Consider the following 23,655-nt stretch of genomic DNA (forward strand, 5'->3'; position numbering starts at 1 on the left):
AAGTACCAAAAGTAAATGTATTTGCTAAAATATACTTAAGTATCAAAAGTAAAAGTACAAATATAAATAATTTCACATTCCTAATATTAAGCAAACCAGATGGCACAATTTTCTTGTTTTTTTATTTATGGATAGCCAGGGGCACACCACAACACTCAGACATAATTTACAAATGAAGCAGTTGTGTTATTAAGTGAGTCCGCCAGATCAGATGCAGTAGAGATGACCAGGGATGTTCTCTTGATACATGTGTGAATTGGACCATTTCTTGTCCTGCTAAGCATTCGAAATGTAACAAATACTGTTGGGTGTCAGGGAAAATGTAAGGAGTAAAATGTACATTGTTTTCTTTAGTAATGTAGTGAAGTAAAATAAAAGTTTACATACACCATAGCCAAGTACATTTAAACTCTGTTTTTCACAATTCCTGCCATTTAATCCTAGTAAAAATTCCCTGTCTTAGGTCAGTTAGGATCACCACTTTATTTTAAGAATGTGAAATGTCAGAATAATAGTAGAGAGAATAATTTATTTTAGCCTTTATTCCTTTCATCACATTCCCAGTGGGTCAGAAGTTTACATACACTCAATTAGTATTTGGTAGCATTGCCTTTAAATTGTTTAACTTGGGTCAAACGTTTCGTGTAGCCTTCCACAAGCTTCCCACAATACGTTGGGTAAATTTTGGCCCATTCCTCCTGACAGAGCTGGTGTAACTGAATCAGGTTTGTAGGCCTCCTTGCTTGCACACGCTTTTTCAGTTCTGCCCACAAATGTTCTATAGGATTGAGGTCAGGGCTTTGTGATGGCCACTCCAATACCTTGACTTTGTTGTCCTTAAGCCATTTGCAGCTTTAAAGAGTTATTAGTTTCAAGGGCACAATATGTGCTTCAGAAGTAGCTTGAATTCATATAGGCCCAATATAGGCTTTATAACAATAAATATACAAATCTGCTTTCTGGTGATCCTAGATTTTATGTTGTGTTCCAAATTGTTTTGCTACCAAAGATATTTTATTGATTTACAGCCCTGGTGACTGATCTATAAGCCAGCACTAGTGTATATGTAAAGAGACTCATCTTTTACTGCCTACATGGAGCCCTGCCAATCCAACACAACTGGTCTGCCGACGTAACCGTCCAAGGGGGCTACAACAGACTTCTTCCGTTGCGACGTCCCGCCCTAAGGCCCCTCTGCTAGCCCCGGCCAGCTAGCTGTCTGAATCGCCGTGTCTCCAGCTCGCCTAGCCTCCCACTGGTCCCTATGATCACTCGGCTATTCATGCCTCTCCCTAATGTCAATATGTCTTGTCCATTGCTGTTTTGGTTAGTGGTTGTCTTATTTTACTGTAGAGACTCAAGCCCTGCTTAATATGCCTTAGCTAGCCCTTTTGTTCCACCTCCCACACATGCGGTGACCTCACCTGGTCTAAATGATGTCTCTAGAGACAAAACCTCTCTCATCGTCACTCAATGCCTAGGTTTACCTCCACTGTATTCACATCCTACCATACCCTTGTTAGTACAGTATGCCTTGAATCTATTCTTCCACGCCCAGAAACCTGTTCCTTTTATTCTCTGTTCCAAACGCCCTAGGCGGCCAGTTCTTATAGCCTTTAGCCGTACCCTTATCCTACTCCTCCTCTGTTCCTCCTCTGTTCCTCTGGTGATGTAGAGGTTAATCCAGGGCCTGCAGTGCCTAGCTCCACTCCCATTCCCCAATCGCTCTCATTTGTTGACTTCTGTAACCGTAAAAGCCTTGGTTTCATGCATGTTAACATTAGAAGCCTCCTCCCTAAGTTTGTTTTACTCACTGCTTTAGCAAACTCTGCCAACCCGGATGTCCTAGCCGTGTCTGAATCCTGGCTTAGGAAGGCCACCAAAAATCCTGAAATTTCCATCCCTAACTATAAAATTTTCCGACAAGATAGAACTGCCAAAGAGGGCGGAGTTGCAATATACTGCAGAGACAGCCTGCAGAGCTCTGTCATACTATCCAGGTCTGTGCCCAAACAATTCAAGCTTCTAATTCTAAAAATCCACCTTTCCAGAAACAAGTCTCTCACTGTTTCCGCTTGTTATAGACCACCTTCTGCCCCCAGCTGTGCCCTGGACACCATATGTGAATTGATTTCCCCCCATCTATCTTCAGAGCTCGTACTGTTAGGTGACCTAAACTGGGACATGCTTAACACCCCGTCCGTCCTACAATCTATGATGCCCTCAATCTCACACAAATTATCAATGAAACTACCAGGTACAACCACAAATCTGTAAACACAGGCACCCTCATAGATATCATCCTGACCAACCTTCCCTCTAAATACACCTCTGCTGTGGTCAACCAGGATCTCAGCGATCACTGCCTCATTGCCTGCGTCCGTAATGGGTCTGCGGTCAAATGACCACCCCTCATCACTGTCAAATGCTCCCTAAAACAATTCAGCGAGCAGGCCTTTCTAATCGACCTGGCCAAGGGATCCTGGAAGGATATTGACCTCATTCCGTCAGTAGAGGATGCCTGGTTATTCTTTAAAAGTGCTTTCCTCGCCATCTTAAATAAGCATGCCCCATTCAAAACATTTTGAACCAGGAACAGATATAGCCCTTGGTTCACTCCAGACCTGACTGCCCTTGACCAGCACAAAAACATCCTGTGGCGTACTGCATTAACATCGAATAGCCCCCGCGATATGCAACTTTTCAGGGAAGTTAGGAACCAATATACACAGGCAGTTAGGAAAGCTAAGGCTAGCTTTTCAAACAGAAATTTGCATCCTTTAGCACAAACTCCGAAAAGTTCATGGAAAAGAAGAGCATCTCCTCCCAGCTGCCCACTGCACTGAGGCTAGGAAACACTGTCACCACCGATAAATCCACGATAATTGATCATTTCAATAAGCATTTTTCTACGGCTGGCCATGCTTTCCACCTGGCTACCACTACCCCGGGTCAACAGCCCTGCACCCCCCACAGCTACTTGCCCAACCTTCCCCATTTCTCCTTCACCCAAATCCAGATAGCTGATGTTCTGAAAGAGTTGCAAAATCTAGACCCCTACAAATCAGCTGGGCTAGACAATGTGGACCCTCTCTTTCTAAAATTCTGCCGCAACTGTTGCAACCCCTATTACGAGCCTGCTCAACCTCTCTTTCGTATCGTCTGAGATCCCCAAAGATTGGAACGCTACCGCGGTCATCCCTTCTTCAAAGGTGGAGACAATCTAGATCCAAACTGTAATAGACCTATATCCATCCTGCCCTGCCTTTTCTAAAGTCTTCGAAAACCAAGTTAACAAACAGATCACTGACCATTTAGAATCCCACCGTACCTTCTCAACTATGCAATCTGTTTTCTGAGCTGGTCATGGGTGCACCTCAGCTACGCGCAAGGTCCTAAACGATATCATAACCATCATCAGTAAAATACAATACTGTGCAGCCTTATTCATCGACCTGGCCAAGGCTTTCGACTTTGTCAATCACCACATTCTTATCGGCAGACTCAACAGCCTTGGTTTCTCAAATGACTGCCTCGCCTGGTTCACCAACTACTTCTCAGACAGAGTTCAGTGTGTCAAATCTGAGGGCCTGTTGTCCGGACCTCTGGCAGTCTCTATGGGGATGCCACAGGGTTAAATTCTTGGGCCGACTCTTTTCTCTGTATACATCAATGATGTCGCTCTTGCTGCTGGTGATTCTCTGTTCCACCACTACGCAGACTACACCATTCTGTATACTTCTGGCCCTTCTTTAGACATTGTGTTAACTAACCTCCAGACGAGCTTCAATGCCATACAACTCTCCTTCTGTGGCCTCCAACTGCTCTTAAATGCAAGTAAAACTAAATGCATGCTCTTCAACCGATCGCTGCCTGCACCTGCCCGCCTGTCCAGCATCACTACTCTGGACGGTTCTGACTTAGAATATGTGGAAAACTACAAATACCTAGGTGTCTGGCTAGACTGTAAACTCTGCTTCCAGACTCGCATTAAGCATCTCCAATCCAAAATTAAATCTAGAATCGGCTTTCTATTTCGCAACATAGCATCCTTCACTCATGCTGCCAAACATACCCTTGTAAAACTGACTATCCTACCGATCCTTGACTTCAGCGATGTAATTTACAAAATAGCCTCCAACACTCTACTCAGCAAATTGGATGCAGTCTATCACAGTGCCATCCGTTTGGTCACCAAAGCCCCATATACTACCCACCATGCTGTCATGTACTGTCATGTTGTGTCTTGTCTCTGTCCTTTCCTTTCACCCTGTCTCCCTCTGCTGGTCGTCTTAGGTTACCTTTTCTCCCCCGCTTTCCCCCAGCTGTTCCTTGTCTCCTCCTAACTACCCATTCACCCCGTTTCCCACCTGTTCCCTTTTTCCCTCTGATTAGGTCCCTATATCTCTCTCTGTTTTTGTTCCTGTCCTTGTCGGATTCTTGTTTGTTGTGTTTCATGCCTGAACCAGACTGTCGTCATGTTTGCTGTAACCTTGTCTTGTCCTGTCGGAATCTGCCGGTCCGTCTGAGCCTACCTATGTTTGGTAATTAAAGAAGCTCTGTTTAAGTTAATTCGCTTTTGGGTCCTCATTCACGCACCGTAACAGAAGAATCCGACCAAGAATGGACCCAGCGACTTCGGATCCTCTCCACTCAGCCGTCGGGATCCAGGGAGCGATGCTAGGCAGACACGAGCAGGAAGTGTCTGCTGCTCGACATGCCGTTGAGACCCTGGCCACCCAAGTCTCCAACCTCACAGAACAGGTTCACCATCTCCGCCTCGATCCACCGGCCACTTCCAGGGCTTTCAAATCTCCGGAGCCCAGAATCAATAACCCGCCGTGTTACTCTGGGGAGCCCACTGAATGCCGCTCGTTCCTCACCCAGTGTGATATTGTGTTTTCTCTCCAGCCCAACACTTACTCCAGGAGCACCGCTCGTGTCGCCTACGTCATATCTCTCCTTATTGGACGGGCTCGTGAGTGGGGCACGGCAATCTGGGAGGCAAGGGCTGAGTGTACTAACCAGTATCAGGACTTTAAGGAGGAGATGATACGGGTTTTTGATCGATCTGTTTTTGGGGAGGAGGCTTCCAGGGCCCTGTCTTCCCTATGTCAAGGCAATCGATCCATAACAGACTACTCTATTGAGTTTCGCACTCTTGCTGTCTCCAGTGGCTGGAACGAGCCGGCCTTGCTCGCTCGTCTTCTGGAGGGTCTCCGCGCAGAGGTAAAGGATGAGATTCTCTCCCGGGAGGTTCCTTCCAGCGTGGATTCCTTGATTGAACTCGCTATTCGCATTGAGCGACGGGTTGATCTTCGTCACCGAGCTCGTGGAAAGGAGCTCGCGCTCTCCGTCGCCCCCCTCTCCGCATCACTACCATCTTCCTCTGCCGGCTCGGGTGCTGAGCCCATGCAGCTGGGAGGTATCCGCATCTCGACTAAGGAGAGGGAACGGAGAATCACCAACCGCCTCTGTCTCTATTGCGGTTCCGCTGGTCATTTTGTCACTTCATGTCCAGTAAAAGGCCAGAGCTCGTCAGTAAGCGGAGGGCTACTGGTGAGCGCTACTACTCCTGTCTCTCCTTCAAGATCCTGCACTACCTTGTCGGTCCATCTACGCTGGACCGGTTCGTCAGCTTCCTGCAGTGCCTTAATAGACTCTGGGGCGGAGGGCTGTTTTATGGACGAGACCTGGGCTCGGGAACATGACATTCCTCTCAGACAGTTAAGGGAGTCCACGGCCTTGTTCGCCCTGGATGGTAGTCCTCTCCCCAGGATTCAGCGTGAGACGCTACCTTTAACCCTCACTGTTTCTGGTAATCATAGCGAAACCATTTCTTTTTTAATTTTTCGTTCACCTTTTACACCTGTTGTTTTGGGCCATCCCTGGCTAGTTTGTCATAATCCTTCCATTAATTGGTCTAGTAATTCTATCCTCTCCTGGAACGTTTCTTGTCATGTGAAATGTTTAATGTCTGCTATCCCTCCTGTTTCCTCTGTCTCTTCTTCACAGGAGGAGCCTGGTGATTTGACAGGGGTGCCGGAGGAATATCACGATCTGCGCACGGTGTTCAGTCCGTCCAGGGCCATCTCTCTTCCTCCACACCGGTCGTATGATTGTAGTATTGATCTCCTTCCGGGAACCACTCCCCCCCGGGGTAGACTATACTCTCTGTCGGCTCCCGAACGTAAGGCTCTCGAGGATTATTTGTCTGTAGCTCTTGACGCAGGTACCATAGTCCCCTCCTCCTCTCCCGCCGGAGCGGGGTTTTTTTTTGTCAAGAAGAAGGACGGGTCTCTGCGCCCCTGCATAGATTATCGAGGGCTGAATGACATAACAGTTAAGAATCGTTATCCGCTTCCTCTTATGTCCTCAGCCTTCGAGATCCTGCAGGGAGCCAGGTTTTTCACTAAGTTGGACCTTCGTAACGCTTACCATCTCGTGCGCATCAGGGAGGGGGACGAGTGGAAGACGGCGTTTAACACTCCGTTAGGGCACTTTGAATACCGGGTTCTTCCTTTCGGCCTCGCTAACGCTCCAGCTGTCTTTCAGGCATTAGTCAATGATGTCCTGAGAGACATGCTGAACATCTTTGTTTTCGTTTACCTTGACGATATCCTGATTTTTTCACCGTCACTCCAGATTCATCTTCAGCACGTTCGACGTGTCCTCCAGCGCCTTTTAGAGAATTGTCTTTTTGTGAAGGCTGAGAAGTGCACTTTTCATGCCTCCTCCGTCACATTTCTCGGTTCTGTTATTTCCGCTGAAGGCATTAAGATGGATCCCGCTAAGGTCCAAGCTGTCATTGATTGGCCCGCCCCTAAGTCACGCGTCGAGCTGCAGCGCTTTCTCGGCTTCGCGAACTTCTATCGTCGTTTCATCCGTAATTTCGGTCAGGTGGCAGCTTCTCTCACAGCCCTTACTTCTGTCAAGACGTGCTTTAAGTGGTCCGTTTCCGCCCAGGGAGCTTTTGATCTCCTCAAGAATCGTTTTACATCCGCTCCTATCCTTGTTACACCTGACGTCTCTAGACAGTTCGTTGTCGAGGTTGACGCGTCAGAGGTGGGCGTGGGAGCCATTCTTTCTCAGCGCTCCCTCTCTGACGACAAGGTCCACCCATGCGCGTATTTTTCTCATCGCCTGTCCCCGTCGGAACGTAACTATGATGTGGGAAACCGCGAACTGCTCGCCATCCGGTTAGCCCTAGGCGAATGGCGACAGTGGTTGGAGGGGGCGACCGTTCCTTTTGTCGTTTGGACTGACCATAGGAACCTTGAGTACATCCGTTCTGCCAAACGACTTAATGCGCGTCAGGCGCGTTGGGCGCTGTTTTTCGCTCGTTTCGAGTTCGTGATTTCTTATCGTCCGGGCTCTAAGAACACCAAGCCTGATGCTTTGTCTCGTCTCTTCAGTTCTTCAGTAGCCTCCACTGACCCCGAGGGGATTCTCCCTGAGGGGCGTGTTGTCGGGTTGACTGTCTGGGGAATTGAGAGGCAGGTAAAACAAGCGCTCACTCACACTCCGTCGCCGCGCGCTTGTCCTAGGAACCTTCTTTTCGTTCCCGTTCCTACTCGTCTGGCCGTTCTTCAGTGGGCTCACTCTGCCAAGTTAGCCGGCCACCCTGGCGTTCGGGGTACGCTTGCTTCCATTCGCCAGCGTTTTTGGTGGCCCACCCGGGAGCATGACACGCGTCGTTTCGTGGCTGCTTGTTCGGTCTGCGCGCAGACTAAGTCCGGTAACTCCCCTCCTGCCGGCCGTCTCAGGCCGCTTCCTATTCCCTCTCGACCGTGGTCTCACATCGCCTTAGATTTTGTCACCGGACTGCCTTCGTCAGCGGGGAAGACTGTTATTCTTACGGTTGTCGATAGGTTCTCTAAGGCGGCTCATTTCATTCCCCTTGCTAAGCTTCCTTCTGCTAAAGAGACGGCACAAATCATCATCGAGAATGTTTTCAGAATTCATGGCCTTCCGTCAGACGTCGTTTCGGACAGAGGTCCGCAATTCACGTCTCAATTTTGGAGGGAGTTTTGCCGTTTGATTGGGGCTTCCGTCAGTCTCTCTTCCGGCTTTCACCCCCAGTCTAACGGTCAAGCAGAACGGGCCAATCAGACTATTGGTCGCATCTTACGCAGTCTTTCTTTTCGTAACCCTGCGTCTTGGTCAGAACAGCTCCCCTGGGCAGAATACGCCCACAACTCGCTTCCTTCGTCTGCGACCGGGCTATCTCCTTTTCAGAGTAGCCTCGGGTACCAGCCTCCGCTGTTCTCATCTCAGTTCGCCGAGTCCAGCGTCCCCTCCGCTCAGGCTTTTGTCCAACGTTGCGAGCGCACCTGGAAGAGGGTCAGGTCTGCACTTTGCCGTTATAGGACGCAGACTGTGAGGGCTGCTAATAAGCGTAGAACTAAGAGTCCTAGATATTGTCGCGGTCAGAGAGTTTGGCTCTCCACTCAGAACCTTCCCCTTAAGACGGCTTCTCGCAAGTTGACCCCGCGGTTCATTGGTCCGTTCCGTATTTCTCGGGTCATTAATCCTGTCGCAGTTCGACTTCTTCTTCCGCGATACCTTCGTCGCGTCCACCCGGTCTTCCATGTCTCCTGCATCAAGCCCGTCCTTCGCGCCCCCGCTCGTCTTCCCCCCCCCCCCCCAATCCTTGTCGAGGGCGCACCCATCTACAGGGTCCGTAGAATTTTGGACATGCGTCCTCGGGGCCGTGGTCACCAGTACCTCGTAGATTGGGAGGGGTACGGTCCTGAGGAGAGGAGTTGGGTTCCCTCTCGGGACGTGCTGGACCGTGCGCTGATCGAGGATTTCCTCCGTTGCCGCCAGGTTTCCTCCTCGAGTGCGCCAGGAGGCGCTCGGTGAGTGGGGGGGTACTGTCATGTACTGTCATGTTGTGTCTTGTCTCTGTCCTTTCCTTTCACCCTGTCTCCCTCTGCTGGTCGTCTTAGGTTACCTTTTCTCCCCCGCTTTCCCCCAGCTGTTCCTTGTCTCCTCCTAACTACCCATTCACCCCGTTTCCCACCTGTTCCCTTTTTCCCTCTGATTAGGTCCCTATATCTCTCTCTGTTTTTGTTCCTGTCCTTGTCGGATTCTTGTTTGTTGTGTTTCATGCCTGAACCAGACTGTCGTCATGTTTGCTGTAACCTTGTCTTGTCCTGTCGGAATCTGCCGGTCCGTCTGAGCCTACCTATGTTTGGTAATTAAAGAAGCTCTGTTTAAGTTAATTCGCTTTTGGGTCCTCATTCACGCACCGTAACACATGCGACCTGTATGCTCTCGTTGGCTGGCCCTCGCTTCATATTCATCGCCAAACCCACTTGCTCCAGGTCATCTATAAGTATTTGCTAGGTTAAGTCCCGCATTCTCTCAGCTCACTGGTTACCATAGCAAGCACTCCAGCAGGTATATTTCACTGGTCACCCCCAAAGCATATTCTTTCTTTGGCCACCTTTCCTTCCAGTTCTCTGCTGCCAATGACTGGAATGAATTGCAAAAATCACTGAAGCTGGAGACTCATATCTCCCTCACTAAATTTAAGCATCAACTGTCAGAGCAGCTCACAGATCACTGCACCTGTACATAGCCCATCTGTAAATAGCCCATCCAACTACCTCATCCCCCATATTGTTTGTTTTATTTTTTCTCCTTTGCACCCCAGTATCTCTACTTGCACATTCATCTTCTGCACATCTATCACTCCAGTGTTTAATTGCTAAATTGTAATTACTTCGCCACTACGGCCTATTTATTGCCTTACCTCTCTAATCTTACTTCATTTGCACACACTGTATATAGATTATTTTTTCTATTGTGTTATTGACTGTACGTTTGTTTATTCCATGTGTGACTCTGTGTTGCTTGTGTCGCACTGCTTTGTTTTACCTTGGCCAGGTCGCAGTTGTAAATGAGAACTTTTTCTCAACTGGCCTACCTGGTTAAATAAAGGTGAAATAAACAGATCATATCTCTTACTAAACACAACTGTATGTACTGAACCCACCGCATGACCACGACCACCGACAGACTCTGTCTCACACCTTTGCATGTTTATGAAAGATTTCTGTCACTTTGGTTCAGCTTTGTAACTAAGCGCAGCAGTCAGCAGCAGCTGTTGTTGTTTATGTTGCCACAGTGAGATACTTTGATTGGATGTGTGTTGTGCTATTGTGTCCCCGAGTCTCTTTGGCCACTTCAATTCTGGTGATTTATTATATATGTTAATCTAAGCACAGACTTGCACAATATCTATTTGAAAAGTATTAAATATTTGGAATGGTGAGAAGAGTCTTTCCTTAGCTTGAACCTTAAATGTATTGTTTTGGAATGTTGTATGTTTCTTTTACACTAGCTCTTCTTTTGCAATGCTGTTGCACAGGGCTTGACAGAATTTAGTGTCACATGAATGCTCCATATATTTTGTATTAAAAATACAAACAGTCTTTGAAGCCAAACAGAATGTTTGTAATAAAAATAATCAAATGTAAATAACACAGTGTTGTGAATCAATCTCACAGAGAAAATGATTATTAAAAGTGGTATTTTAAAGATGGAATTCAAACAATATGTGAATTACTTGTATATTTATATGTGATTTATCGAGTAATTGTGTTTTGTGTGTTATAACATAATCAGACCATGGAATTATACTGACCTCTAGTGGCACAATATAGAAACTGACTGTAAATTTCATCCATTAATCAAAAAAATATGACAGAAAGATGTTGTAGCCTTGACTGTGAACCTGATGTAAGCAGATGTGACTATGAATCCTTGAGAGCATTCAGTGTTGTAGGAGAGATGAAGGATTCCGGGTTTTCTTTATCCCTTCGTTTCCAACACGATTACAAACTCCCTTTCCTTTCAAATGTTCACCATTTGACTTTTTCCTATCAAGTATTTTCAGATTAGGACAGAGGAGAGGTAGGAAGTTTTCGAAATGAAATCCAGCCAAGAATATTCCTCTAGTTTGTTAGGCTGGGAGAAAATTCTTTAAAAAACTATTTGTCCTTCTCACCTTGAAGTAATTGATCTACTAAGTCTTGGTTGGTGAATAGAATAGAATGGAAACCGCTTCAATCAATAATTAACTCAGGTGAGGGACAAAAGGATGCTAAAAAGAGGGACAAATTCATCCAAGGTAGTCATTTTCAGAACTTCTCTGATGTAAATGTCTAGTTTCACCAGCCATAAACTGTCACTCACTCTCAGGCTATGGATAGCCTTGCTTCATCAGACTTGGACAGATATATTCTCATGTGTTGACTTTGGCCTCTTTTCACACTCAACATTTGCCTAAATATAAAAGTAATAAACTCTTTGAGACACGCTTGTCATATGAGTTTTAATAGTTGAGGTGTGTGTGTATGTTTAAAGGCATTAAAGTCTTACAAGTTTCACTATTCGCTTTAAACATCTGTAATTACATAGACCAATGATGTAGCTTGTGTCTGTATACAATCTAATTCCACCTGATCTTCTTTTAAAATGCCATCTTGTACAAGGCTTTGCCCTAGATTAGAACAACAAACAATGCAGCAAATAGGATAACCTTTCGTTGTCACAAATTGTCTAACGCCACTACTACCTCACAATCCCCCTATGTACAAGGTAGGAAACTAGCAGATTCACCCCATCCTAAACCTCACTAGCTATTCTGTCAACCTGCTTTACAGGTGAGACGTCTCAAATAAACACCAGAAAATGATGATGTTAGTTAAATAATGCATTTAATGACTGAAATGTCAATGGACAAAGATGTCAGTCACAGCTCACAAGTCATATTTACAGTATAATGAGTAATTGAAACAAAAAGCCTACATCTACTGCAAGGACACTTAACAAAGAGCTACAGTTATTTTCAGAATGGGTGGCAAGGAATAAATGAGTCCTAAATGTAAAAAAAAAAAACTAAAAGCATTGTATTTGTGACAAATCATTTCTCTAAACAACTAAATCTTGTAATGAATAATATGTAAATTGAGCAAGTCATGGTCAAAACATATTGATACAACAGTAGCTAAGATGGGGAGAAATCTGCCCATAATAAAGCGCAGTTCTTCTTAACAACACTATCAACAAGGCAGGTCCTACAGGCCCTAGTTTTGTCGCAGCTGGACTACTGTTCAGTAGTGCGGTCAGGTGACACAAAGAGGGACTTGGGAAAATTACAACTGGCTGAGAACAGGGCAGCGCGGCTAGCTCTTAAATGTACACGTAGAGCTAACATTAATAATAAGCATGTCAATATCTCATGGCTAAAAATAGAGGAGAATTTGACATACATTTTCATTTGAGTCATTTAGCAGACGCTCTTATCCAGAGCGACTTACAGTAGTGAGTGCAGACATTTTCATTAATCACTACTTGTTTTTGTAAGAAGTTTTAACAAGCTGAATGTACAGAGCTGTCTGTTTAAACTACTAGCACACAGCTCGGACACCCATGTATACCTCACAAGACATGCCACCAGAGGTCTCTTCGCAATCCACAAGTCCAGAACAGACTATGGGAGGCGCACAGTACTACATAGAGCCATGACTACATGAAACTCTATTCCACATCAGGTAACTGATACAAGCAGTAGAATCAGATTTAAAAACAGATTAAAGTACAGCTGAAGACAGTGAAGAGACACACACTCATACGCACAAGCGCTACCACATACACTCTCCACACACGCACATTGTAATATTGTTGTATGGTGGTATTATACATTTTCTATTGTAGATATGTAGTGGTGTAGTAATGTTACATGTTGTAATGTTTTATCTTTTGTTTTATATGTGATGTGTGTGTGTATGTGCCTTAATGTGTTTGGAACCCAGGAAGAGTAGTTGCTGCCTTGGCAGCTTTTTTATTTCACTATGCAAGTCCGTTAAGAACAAATTCTTATTTATTTACAATGGCCAAACCCTCCCCTAACCCAGACGACGCTGGGCCAATTGTGCGCCAACCTATGGGACTCCTGATCACGGCCAGTTGTGATACAGCCTGGGATCAAACCCGGGTCTGTAGTGACGCCTCTAGCACTGTGATGCAGTGCATTAGACCTCTGCATTCCCTGACCCGGAATCGAACCCGGGCTGCGGTAGTGAGAGCTCCAAATCCTAACCACTAGACCAACAGGGAGAGCTAATGGGCTAATGGGCTAATTGGGGAGAGCTAATGGGCTAATTGGGGAGAGCTAATGTGGATCCTGATAAATACAAAAACAATGCTACAATTTCAGAAATCTACAAGAAATAGTTTTAGAATAAATATAAATGGAAAATAAATATAAATGGAGTATGTTTAATTATTATGTCTTAACATATTCTTAAATTAAACATAGACCTTCATAAAACTACAATGCTCAATGGAACCTCCAATCTGTCTCTCTCTGAACTCTGTTAGGAATGTACTGAACCTGGTCCCTCTGCTATGAGCCTCAGGGAAAACATTTTAGATTGTGGTACAATGATGGCACACTATTGATAAGCCTGTTGTTTACAGTTGTAACTATAATTGTGATTTATTGATTTAGTTAATACTATTATTACACATGTATAGCCTAGTTGAAGATATTATGTGATTGTTCAAAGAAGAACATTTACCAGTATGGGTAGTGCCATTTCTTAAATCCATACTGAGCATATCTCTCTAACTATTGGTCTGTATTTACATTTACACACAGACAACACTAAACAACACTATACATTCACCACATATAGCAAGAACACTGAATTCCCATCCTATGGTTCCCATTGTAGGTGGTCAGTTTGTAATTGTGGGGTTAAGAAGTGTTTTTGTACAACAGACATTTCTGTTCATAGGTAATCAGCATAGGATCTTCAAGGCTTGGTAGTCCTGGTGCATGCCTGGCCGTGTTCGAGAGGGGGTTTTGGGAAGGGAAATTGAGGGTCCCAAGTTAACAGGTCACGGCCACAGCGAAAACACACACCACACAGTACATGGTGCGGTTCTCCCACCTGACTGTGCTGCTTCCTGTGGGAGGACACCACAAAAACCAATCAGGTCAACCTACAAGATCTCAACCAATCAAAGGGAACACAACATCAGAACTAATTTAGACTCGTAAAATATAGTTCCACACACGCGGCTTCTTGAGTGCAGTGCAATGTTCAAAAAACATATACAGATAGAAACTCAATGTACAGAGTGGGAAATATTCCCTGTTCTCAGAATATCACAGAAAATCACGGCAGTAAAATTCAATATACTTCTATCTTAAAGTTCTACATGTTACACCCTCCTGATTTAACCAAAGGGTGATACACTGTTCATTAGCACAATAAAGCAAATGACTGTTCAATGGTTTGTACAGTTAGTAGTAGAGTAGTTCAGTGTGGTGTTTTCCTTTATCTCACCATCAGTAGCAGTGTCCCAGTAGCAAGAGTTGGCCGTGTGGAGACCAGCACCAGTCTTCTGCATGATGACACAGTTCACTGGAACACAAGACCATGTTGATGATGAATTTCCTGCTGTAAGCATTCTGTCATGCACAGAGCCTTGCTCCCGGTCACAAAGGGCCCATCGTCCAGCCTGTTAAGGGTGGAGAAGATAGAATGAGGTTTAAGGTATACTAACAACTTCAACTTTTCGTGTGTCTATGTTTTCTCGCTACTTCGACGTGACCAATTTGTGACTGACTCTTGTAATACCATAGCTCAGTTGTGTTAAAATATCTTAACATCACACCTATGAACTTGAATGGTCTCCCCTTGTTTGACCAACTGGGTGAGAGAGTGCTCCACGATGCTGGCAGTCCATTGGTTCACTTTGTTCTGGTTGTAGCCTATTTCTCCAATGATACCTTCGATACACAGACAGTCAGTAAGAGCAATAATATCATAGGAGATGAGATTGCAACGAGAAACGACACAATCAAGCAACTATGAAGGGGATAATCAGTGGTTTTGACCATCTTTACCAGCCAACAAATAAGGCTGTTGAAAAACATGTTTCCAAGATCCTCTTACCTACCTCTTTAACAGAGACACTGGCCTCCTCTGCGTTGTAAGACACCTTCCAAATATATATAAAAAAGGCTCATTATGAAAAACATGAACAAAATAGAGGGTATTACTTAGTTATAATGTAAAGTCAAACAAAAGTTGTTGAGTGTTCGGCATTCATTCACACAGTTGTGTGCTTGGAATCATACAAAACAAAAGGAGCTGGTGTGGACCTAGATTTTCCCGGCTGTTCTCACAACGAACTAGGGTACATAGACAAACACCCCACTTTGAGATCTTAGAGGTCATGTCAACACTAGTGCTGTGGAGGCTGGACATCAAAGGCTGCTTTCAGGCAAACCCAGGGAGGAGAAGGGGGCTGCTGCACCAATAATTCATTATCTAACTATTAGTCTGTTCATAGGATCTTTAGAATAATTTGCACTGAGATTATGGGTATTGCAGCCTGTTAAAGTATGAAAGAGCATTGTGATTTCTGGAAGATTTCGAAGTAGCTGAAACATTACATTCATACACTGGGTTACTTCGACTGCATAATACTGTAAGCTCGCTAGCTATGCTGTTTTTGACAGATGCTCAGCCCAGTTGATTTGATCATACCCAGTAAATTGGCTAGCTGCTAAACTGATAAATCCCCCACACAACTACATGTATTGATATGACATTTACCTGACAAATGTTTACAAGAAGGTCTATATTATCTTGTCAGTTTCATTTGACTTTTCAAATACTAATGGAGGGTCTATATTACACTGGCCCGCGTTGAACCGGGCAAATGCACAAGTCATCAGACGAAATCTCAAATCAAACATTAATCGGCCCCGCTCTGTCATGTTGTCAACAAGGCAGCATGGTGCATCATCCAGAAAAACACAGCATGTTTTTTTCATTTAATTTTTTAAATAGGTTACATTGGGAAGGCAGCGTTTTTATCCAAAGCAATCACGTGTGCATGTGAAAAAAATCTGATTCCTATTAATCACTCCGTGCTTAATTACACTTTTGTTTTGAGCCGATTTCGTGGTCGGTCAGAGCTGGGCACCTGGCTCACGCCGGTGAAGCAGTCCGGTTCCTAAACCAACACAATCACTTTTCTCCCGAATCAAACTCCTCCCACTGGGGTAATCCGTGCCAAATAAACGAACCCCCTCAAGTACTGGCTTGTGACGTTTTCGAAACAGCATCTATGCAGTACATGCAAATGTTAGCTAGCTAACTGGGCTAAATGCTTTGAAGTCTGATATGTATAGCTAAATGCTAAATCTACCTCCTCTCCGGAATTGTACTCCACCATTTGATTTAAAAGCAAGAATGTCTTATTTAAACAAGGCCTTTTCGCCGACCCTGCTGTTATTCCTGTTTAGCTGTCAACGAGACGGAGATGATCAAAGGCAGAGATAATTGAATTGTTTTATAGCTAAACCACACCCAACGTGAATAAATGAGTCATAGTTGGCAAAACAAGCAAGGAGGTGGGCGAGCTAGCGATATCCTATTGGCCTGTTCTTGCACATATCTGCATATTCGCATAAAGGAACGCATACTCTGAAGTGGTGCAATAACTCAATTCGCCTTTGCACTCCTTCCTAACAACGCGATTTTTTTACAACTTTGGCAAAGTGTACAAAACTTAGTCCACTCTGTTCATAACATATTGTAGTTTTGGGAACAGAACCGTATTAAGATCAAATGTTTAATCGATGAGAAAATGTGCAGAATCTCGGCCAAAATCCATCTCATTCCATCCTCTCCCCATTGCCGGCACTGGGTTTCTCACTACCAAATTTGGTTGCGAGGGGGAACGTCAAGCGGATGCTTCACATTTATACATCTGGTGAAATGTCTGTCTCATCTGTGACAGACTCAGCGAGGCAAGATACACCCACGACTGCAAATGAGAGCAGTAGATTATTTCCTGCCTCCTTGCGGAGGGAGGTATTAGGAATTGTATGGTAGTAAGTGTAAGAAGTGGACTGATCATAACCACTAATAAACGATCAGATATTGTTTTGTAATTCAGTGTTATGTAATTCTGTCATTTTATCCTCGTAGCAGCTAAGGTTAGATCTGGGGTATGGTACCACAATTTGACTCTAGGACTCAAGGACAACACACACAAAGAAAAAAACAGAGAAACACAGAAAGAGAGAGACGCACAGGAAGACATCTAAACTGCTTCTTTGCCACTGCAGCATGACTTATTGAGTCAATAGGAAATTATTAGCCTATCTTCAGTATCACGGTATATTGCCACTGGATAAATAATAGCCTACTAAATCGGGTTCGTAGATAGACTGCAGAGTAGCTGCCCCAGCTGTTTTCCCGAAAATGTGACCACGCCCCCTTACACACGAGAGCACTGGGCTGCTATGCGGAGCAGAGCAGTTGACACTACAGCTGTGATCAGAGAGACGCGCAAAGAGATGGACTAACTGCACAAGCTCCCCCATAGCATCCACTCTCAGGAGTCACCAAGCCACCACTTTCTGGAGTGTTGCTTTCAGGTATGATGGCTTTTCTGTTACAATCTTAAGAGAAACCATTGTAATTTTATGTTGGTGGTTCTATCTGTGTGAAACATGAACTGCGGTGAATGTCCCATAATGATTCTGAAAGGGAGATTCCCGACGAGGAGGTAACAAGCGACAAGAGACCAGTAAGCCATTTCCATAGCGAATAACCATCATCATAAGCTAATTCTTAAAACTCATAGGCTACATGCTGTTTTTGCAAAATTGCGATAGATTTTAAACATTTATTTTGTATTGTTGCATAACCTTCTAAATAATTGTATTATGGACAAATAATTCAGTAGAGTAATTATAAAATAAAACGTTTCTGTTCAGGTGAGGTCTCAACTACCATACAGCTGCATGTAAAGTTAGCAGCGTTTGTTTGTACAGGTGCAATGCAGCAAAAGGCATTTTTTGTGCTCTCCGTGCATGTAACACTAGAAACTGGTTCGAAGATGTTCAATTTATCTGACCGTTTTTGTTGTCTAGACAGAGCTGTGAAATATAGGCTAATTCTAAAAAATATTATTTCAATGGGCTATTATTAGGATACTGTGAAACAATTTACACATTTTGCATGTACTAACTTAGTAATTAGTAGACTATGGCCACAGAGACATATGTTGGATTTAATGCAATAGCATGAACTGAACTCATCAAAATGTTTCATATTCACTTAGCACGTCTTAAACTAATGCTGCTTCAAAGTTACAGGCTTATTGAAGCACATTCCTGCCACCAAAATGTTTTTAAAACCTATCAAAACATTGAGATAAGTAAGTCAACATTTTGAGATAAGTAAGGCAACATTTTGAGATAAGTAAGTCAACATTTTGAAGAAATGTATGTCAACATTGAGACATTTTGAGATAGCAGCATTATATGGTGACATATCACCCAGTGTTCTTTGCAACTTCATTTTTTTCACATTTACATATTGGTCATTTAGTGGGCACATTTGTCCTTAGCAACTTACAAGGTTGATTAAACAAATGACATATCACAGTCATAGCAAGTAAAACGTTTGTTACCTTTACTGAAAATGTTGTTGTAGTTAAGGATACATTGGTCTTCCAATTTTTTAAAATTATAACAAGATATCTTTGCCTATTTCTGAATAGTGTCAATACAATACTGAACTATTAAAGGTAACTTGATACCAGAGCAATGAAACAGTACAATACAGTAAAAGTGACTATTAAAATCTAAGAAAATTGTTTCTATAGTATTTTACTGTAATCACAAGTGATTAAAGGAAGCAGGTTGGCTGCAGGCAATTGCATATTAATGAATACTAGATTGTCTTAAAGGTAATTGTCACGTTGGTTCGTAATAAGTGGACCAAGATGCAGCGTGGTATGGTTCCATCCTCTTTATTTTGAAGTGAAACTCAAAGAAAACAATAAATGCAAAACCAAACGTGAAGCTGCTATAGTGCTCACAGGCAACTATACATAGTCAAGATCCCACAAAGCACAAAGGGGAAATGGCTGCCTAAATATGATCCCCAATCAGAGACAACGATAAGGTGCGGACTCCGACCGCAAAACCTGACTCAATAGGGGAGGGTCCGGGTGGGCATCTACCGTTGGGGGAAACTCCGGTGCGGGGCGAAGTACTCACTCCGCTCGTGGATACGTCATCCTCAATGGCGGCTCTGGTGCGGGGATCGTCGCCAGAAGCTCCGGACCGCAGATCGTCGCCGGATGAGCCGGGCCGTCTCGGAAGGCTCCGGACCGCCGACCGTCTCAGGAGGCTCCGGACCATCGCCGGAAGCTCCGGACTGGGAACTGTCGTCGGAAGCGCTGGACTGTGGAGGCCTGATGCGTGGGGCCGGTACAGGTGGCACCGGGCTAGTGACACGCACCTCAGGGCGAGTTTGGGGAGGAGGCACAGGACATACTGGACTGTGGATGCGTACTGGAGACCTGGTGAATATAACCGGCATTACTTGAACCGGAACTTTAACACACTTCTCAGGATGAGTACAGAGAGCTGACTCAGGTGGCTTTAAATCGATAACACGCTCCTTAGGGCAAATGTTGTGCATCGTCCACCAATTCAATAACTCTCTCATTTCTTTCTCCTCCACATTCTCCCTCAACTCACTGACAGTCTCTGGTTTACTCCCCTCAACTTTCGCCACCCACTCCTCGCTCAATCTGTCCCAATATTCCTCCTCGGTCTCTGACTCACCCCTCAGCGTCGCCGACCACTCCGTGTGCCTCCTCCCCCAAAAAAGGCTGCCTCTCGTTTTGAGGCTGCCTCTTAGGCTTCCGTCGTGGCCGCGAACCCCGGTGTCATTGTTGTTGCTCCCTCGCTGCTTCCGCCTGCTTCCATGGCAGGCTTCTGTCTCCTGCCATAATCTCTTCCCACGTCCAGGATGTTCTCCACTCCTGGCTGCTATAGTGCTCACAGGCAACTATACATAGTCAAGATCCCACAAAGGGGAAATGGCTGCCTAAATATGATCTCCAATCAGAGACAACGATAAACAGCTGCCTCTGATTGGGAACCATACCAGGCCAACATAGAAATATAATCACCTAGATGTCACACCCCGACCTAACCAACATAGAGAATAAAAAGCTCTCTGTGGTTAGGGCATGATAGTAATGAACAGTCAACATCACGTTTTTGATTAGATTGGATGATATTTGGATGAAATCAGACCAAAGTATGATTGAGTTTCAAGTTCAAAGTTTCAAGATAGTAGAACAGGATAGGATATGTTTCTTCATTTGTAGCATTATGTGGTGATTTTGATTTATCCATGTTGCAGACATCAACACAACAGGGTCACCGGCAAATGTGTGGCAAGCTGGCATATGGCCCAACACTTTTCATTTGGTTTGATAAAAAATATTGACACACAAGCATCGAAAATAGGGACAAAGTACATTTGTTTAGACTGATTTGCCTCTGATTTGCCTCATGCACAATAAATCTGTGCTTCAGTCTGATCAACTGTAGACTACTGATAACAAACACAGCTGCAGGCTAAAGTCATTTATTTATAGCCTAAAATAGGCCTATTTATTATTATTATTATTTATTTGTGTCAGGAGACAATGTGAATGTATTCAAATTTGGTTTATATTCAAACTTGGAGTAGCTAGGCTACCTAGACCTTATCAATGCAAAATGATTGACTGGATTTAATCAATACAATAGTGATGGCATGCTGTGTGAGTAAGTTTTGAATTACAAATGCAAAGGCCTACACAATACAACCCTGCATAAAGTTATATTGTTCAAGTGCAGTTGAACAGGAATTACATTTACTCTCACGGGTGGGCAAAAATACCTATCTCAAAGCCACGCTACCAATATGCCATGCCTGCAGGGTCAACCCAGCATAAAACTGAATAAAAACTAAACTGATGGTTAAATTAACCCAAGTTTGGGTAATCTAAATGTGTGGCCTATTAGGGGTGTGGCTTATATAAAATGTATAACAATACTATGATAACGAAGTGGTAACTATCCCAACATTGGGATATGTTTTTAAGGAACCGTTCCTAGGCCGTCATTGTAAATAAGACTTTGTTCTTGACTGACCTACCTAGTCAAATAAAGGTTAAATAAATCAAATGTAAAAACTCATACACTTGTAGAAACTTTATTAAAGCTACAAAAGAGTCAGTGCTAACCTGAATGACAATTCTCTCATGGGTGGCCAAAAAATAACTATTTGAAAGCCACGCCCCTACTAAGCTACGCCTCCATCCTCCCGATCTGACCTGGTGTATCATAGCTCAATAACCAAGCATCAACAACCCAACTTAAAGAACTGGCTGGGTCAAAATAACCCAACATGTGTTCTGTACAATATTTACCCAAATTGGGTTGTTTTTTAGAGTGTGGAACTGCAGCACAGGCTGTTCGGAGCTGTGGACTGGAGTAATGTTATGTTGCACTTACTACACCAAGTTGGTGGTGAAATGCTGCATAGAGCTGTGCCTGTGATGTGCTATGTAGTTGTGTTGTGCTGGGTTTCCCTCCCTCCCACTCACTGGCTTTGATCCCCAATCCCCCTATTAAGTGTGTATGTCTCGCCGCTACGCCGCTGCCTTTTGGTATGCAAATGAATTACTTAAAAATCATACAATGTGATTTTCTGGATTTTTGTTTTAGATTCCGTCTCTCACAGTTGAAGTGTACCTATGATAAAAATGATAGACCTCTACATGCTTTGTAAGTAGGGAAAACCTGCAAAATCGGCAGTGTATCAAATATTTGTTCCCCCCACTGTATATCTTTGTAGTGACTGGGTGTATTGATACATCATCCAAAGTCTAATTAATAACTTTACAATGCTCAAAATGTTCAATGTCTGCTTTATTTTTTACCCATCTACAAATAGGTGGCTTCTTTGTGAGGCATTGGAAAACCTCTCTGGTCTTTGTGGTTGAATCTGTTTTAGAAATTCACTGCTCGGCTTACAGATAATTGTATGTGTGGTGTACAGAGATGAGGTAGTCATTCAAAAATTATGTTAAACACTATTATTGCACACAGAGTCCATGCAATTTATTATGTGACTTGAAAGCACAGTTACTCCTGAACTTATGTAGGCTTGCCATAACAAAGTGGTTAAACTTATTGACAAGACATTTCAGCTTGAATTTTTTTAATTAATTTGTAAAAAATAAAAAAACATAATTCCACTTTGACATTATGGAGTATTGTGTGTAGGCCAGTGACAAAACATCTCAGTCTCAATTTAACACAACAAAATGTGGAAAAGGTCAAGGGGTGTGAATACTTTCTGCTTTTATACTTACAAGACCATCGTCCTTGATTGAGCTGTTTTGTCTTGTAGTAAAGTGATGCCTGCCTGTATTTTCTTAAACCTTTATTTTAGCAATAAATGTAATTCAGAAAAAAATACATTTCATAACATATTTCTTTGTTCAGTAAGTGCCCAACATAACAACAGGTGTGTTGTTGGACACAGTCACTCATATAGAACCTGTGTAAAATTCTGATTTCTGTAACCGTTAGCTTACCTGTGTAATATTGACATAAGCTCAGAAACACTTGTTTTGCAAACATGGTCCTGTTTTATTAATTGCTGTGCTGAACAATGGGCAGTTCATTACCTCTGTCAAATGAGTTTGTAGCTTAAAGTTGTGGGTATTTGTATTTATTTTTGCAGAAAAGATGATTACGCTACAATACCACATTTACAATAGGCCTATATCTAAAAATACATAGAGCTTAATGCTATATATATGTATAGGCACTACATGGCCAAAAGTATGTGGACACATGCTTGTCTAACATCTCATTCCAAAATCATGGACATGAATATGGAGTTGGTCCCCCCTTTGCTGCTATAACAGCCTCCACTCTTCTGGGAAGGCTTTCTACTAGGTGTTGGAACATTTCTGCAGGGACTTGCTTCCATTCAGCCACAAGAGCATTAGGAGGTTGGGCACTGATGTTGGGCGATTAGGCCTTGCTCGCTGTCGGCGTTCCAATTGGGGTTGAGGTCAGGGCTCTGTGCAGGCCAGTCTAGTTCAGGAAAGGGCCTTCCCCAAACTGTTGCCACAAAGCACAGAAGCACAGAATCGTAAGCACATGTAAGAATGTAAGCACAGAATCATCTAGAATGCTGGAACGTTAAGATTTCCCTTCACTGGAACTAAGGGGCCTAGCCTTAACGATGACAAACAGCCCCAGACCATAATTCTTCCTCCACCAAACTTTACAGTTGGCCCTATGCATTCAAGCAGGTAGCGTTCTCCTGGCATCTGCCAAACCCAGATTGCCAGATGGTGAAGCGTGATTCATCACTCCAGAGTCCAATGGCTTCGAGCTTTAGACCACTCCAGCCGACGCTTGGCATTGCACATGATCTTAGGCTTGTGTGCGGCTGCTCGGCTATGGAAACCCATTTCATGAAGCTCCCGACGAACATTTCTTGTGCTGACGTTGCTTCCAGAGGCAGTTACACGGAATCCAAACCGGCTGCCCTCGTGTATAAATGTATTTTGTCCCCCGACACTAAACGCGATCACGACACGCAAGTTAAAATATCAAAACACACTCTGAACCAATGACATTAATTTGGGGACAGGTCGAAAAGCATTAAACATGTATGGCAATTTAGCTAGTTAGCTTGCACTTGCTATCTAATTTGTCCTATTTAGCTAGCT

The 23,655-nt window shown here is 43.8% G+C and overlaps 1 protein-coding gene and 1 long non-coding RNA gene across 5 annotated transcripts in view; one reads left to right on the forward strand and one right to left on the reverse strand.

Annotated features, from left to right (window-relative positions):
- Nucleotides 1-11,712: 11,712 nt before the first annotated feature.
- On the reverse strand, nt 11,713-16,391 carry LOC110502070 (uncharacterized). The gene is made up of 5 exons (XR_016490585.1): nt 16,246-16,391; nt 14,986-15,027; nt 14,701-14,815; nt 14,370-14,544; nt 11,713-13,986 (listed from the first exon to the last, which is right to left on the reverse strand). It is a non-coding gene; the product is annotated as an uncharacterized LOC110502070 (long non-coding RNA).
- Nucleotides 16,392-17,324: 933 nt separating this feature from the next.
- LOC110502003 (synaptotagmin-like protein 5) overlaps nt 17,325-23,655 on the forward strand; it is a 65,586-nt gene continuing 59,255 nt past the window's right edge. For 2 of the 4 annotated variants that reach the window (XM_021579888.3, XM_090215771.1), the window contains exon 1: nt 17,333-17,482. The gene's annotated coding sequence lies outside the window, so the exon portion shown is untranslated. Of the gene's footprint in view, nt 17,483-23,655 lie in introns of all 4 variants that reach the window. The other 2 variants (XM_090215770.1, XM_021579887.3) reach the window with 2 other exon arrangements.

This window comes from Oncorhynchus mykiss, chromosome 22 (assembly GCF_057628025.1).
Source record: "Oncorhynchus mykiss isolate SJ-2025 chromosome 22, ASM5762802v1, whole genome shotgun sequence".
In the NCBI taxonomy this organism is placed as follows: Eukaryota; Metazoa; Chordata; class Actinopteri; order Salmoniformes; family Salmonidae; genus Oncorhynchus; species Oncorhynchus mykiss.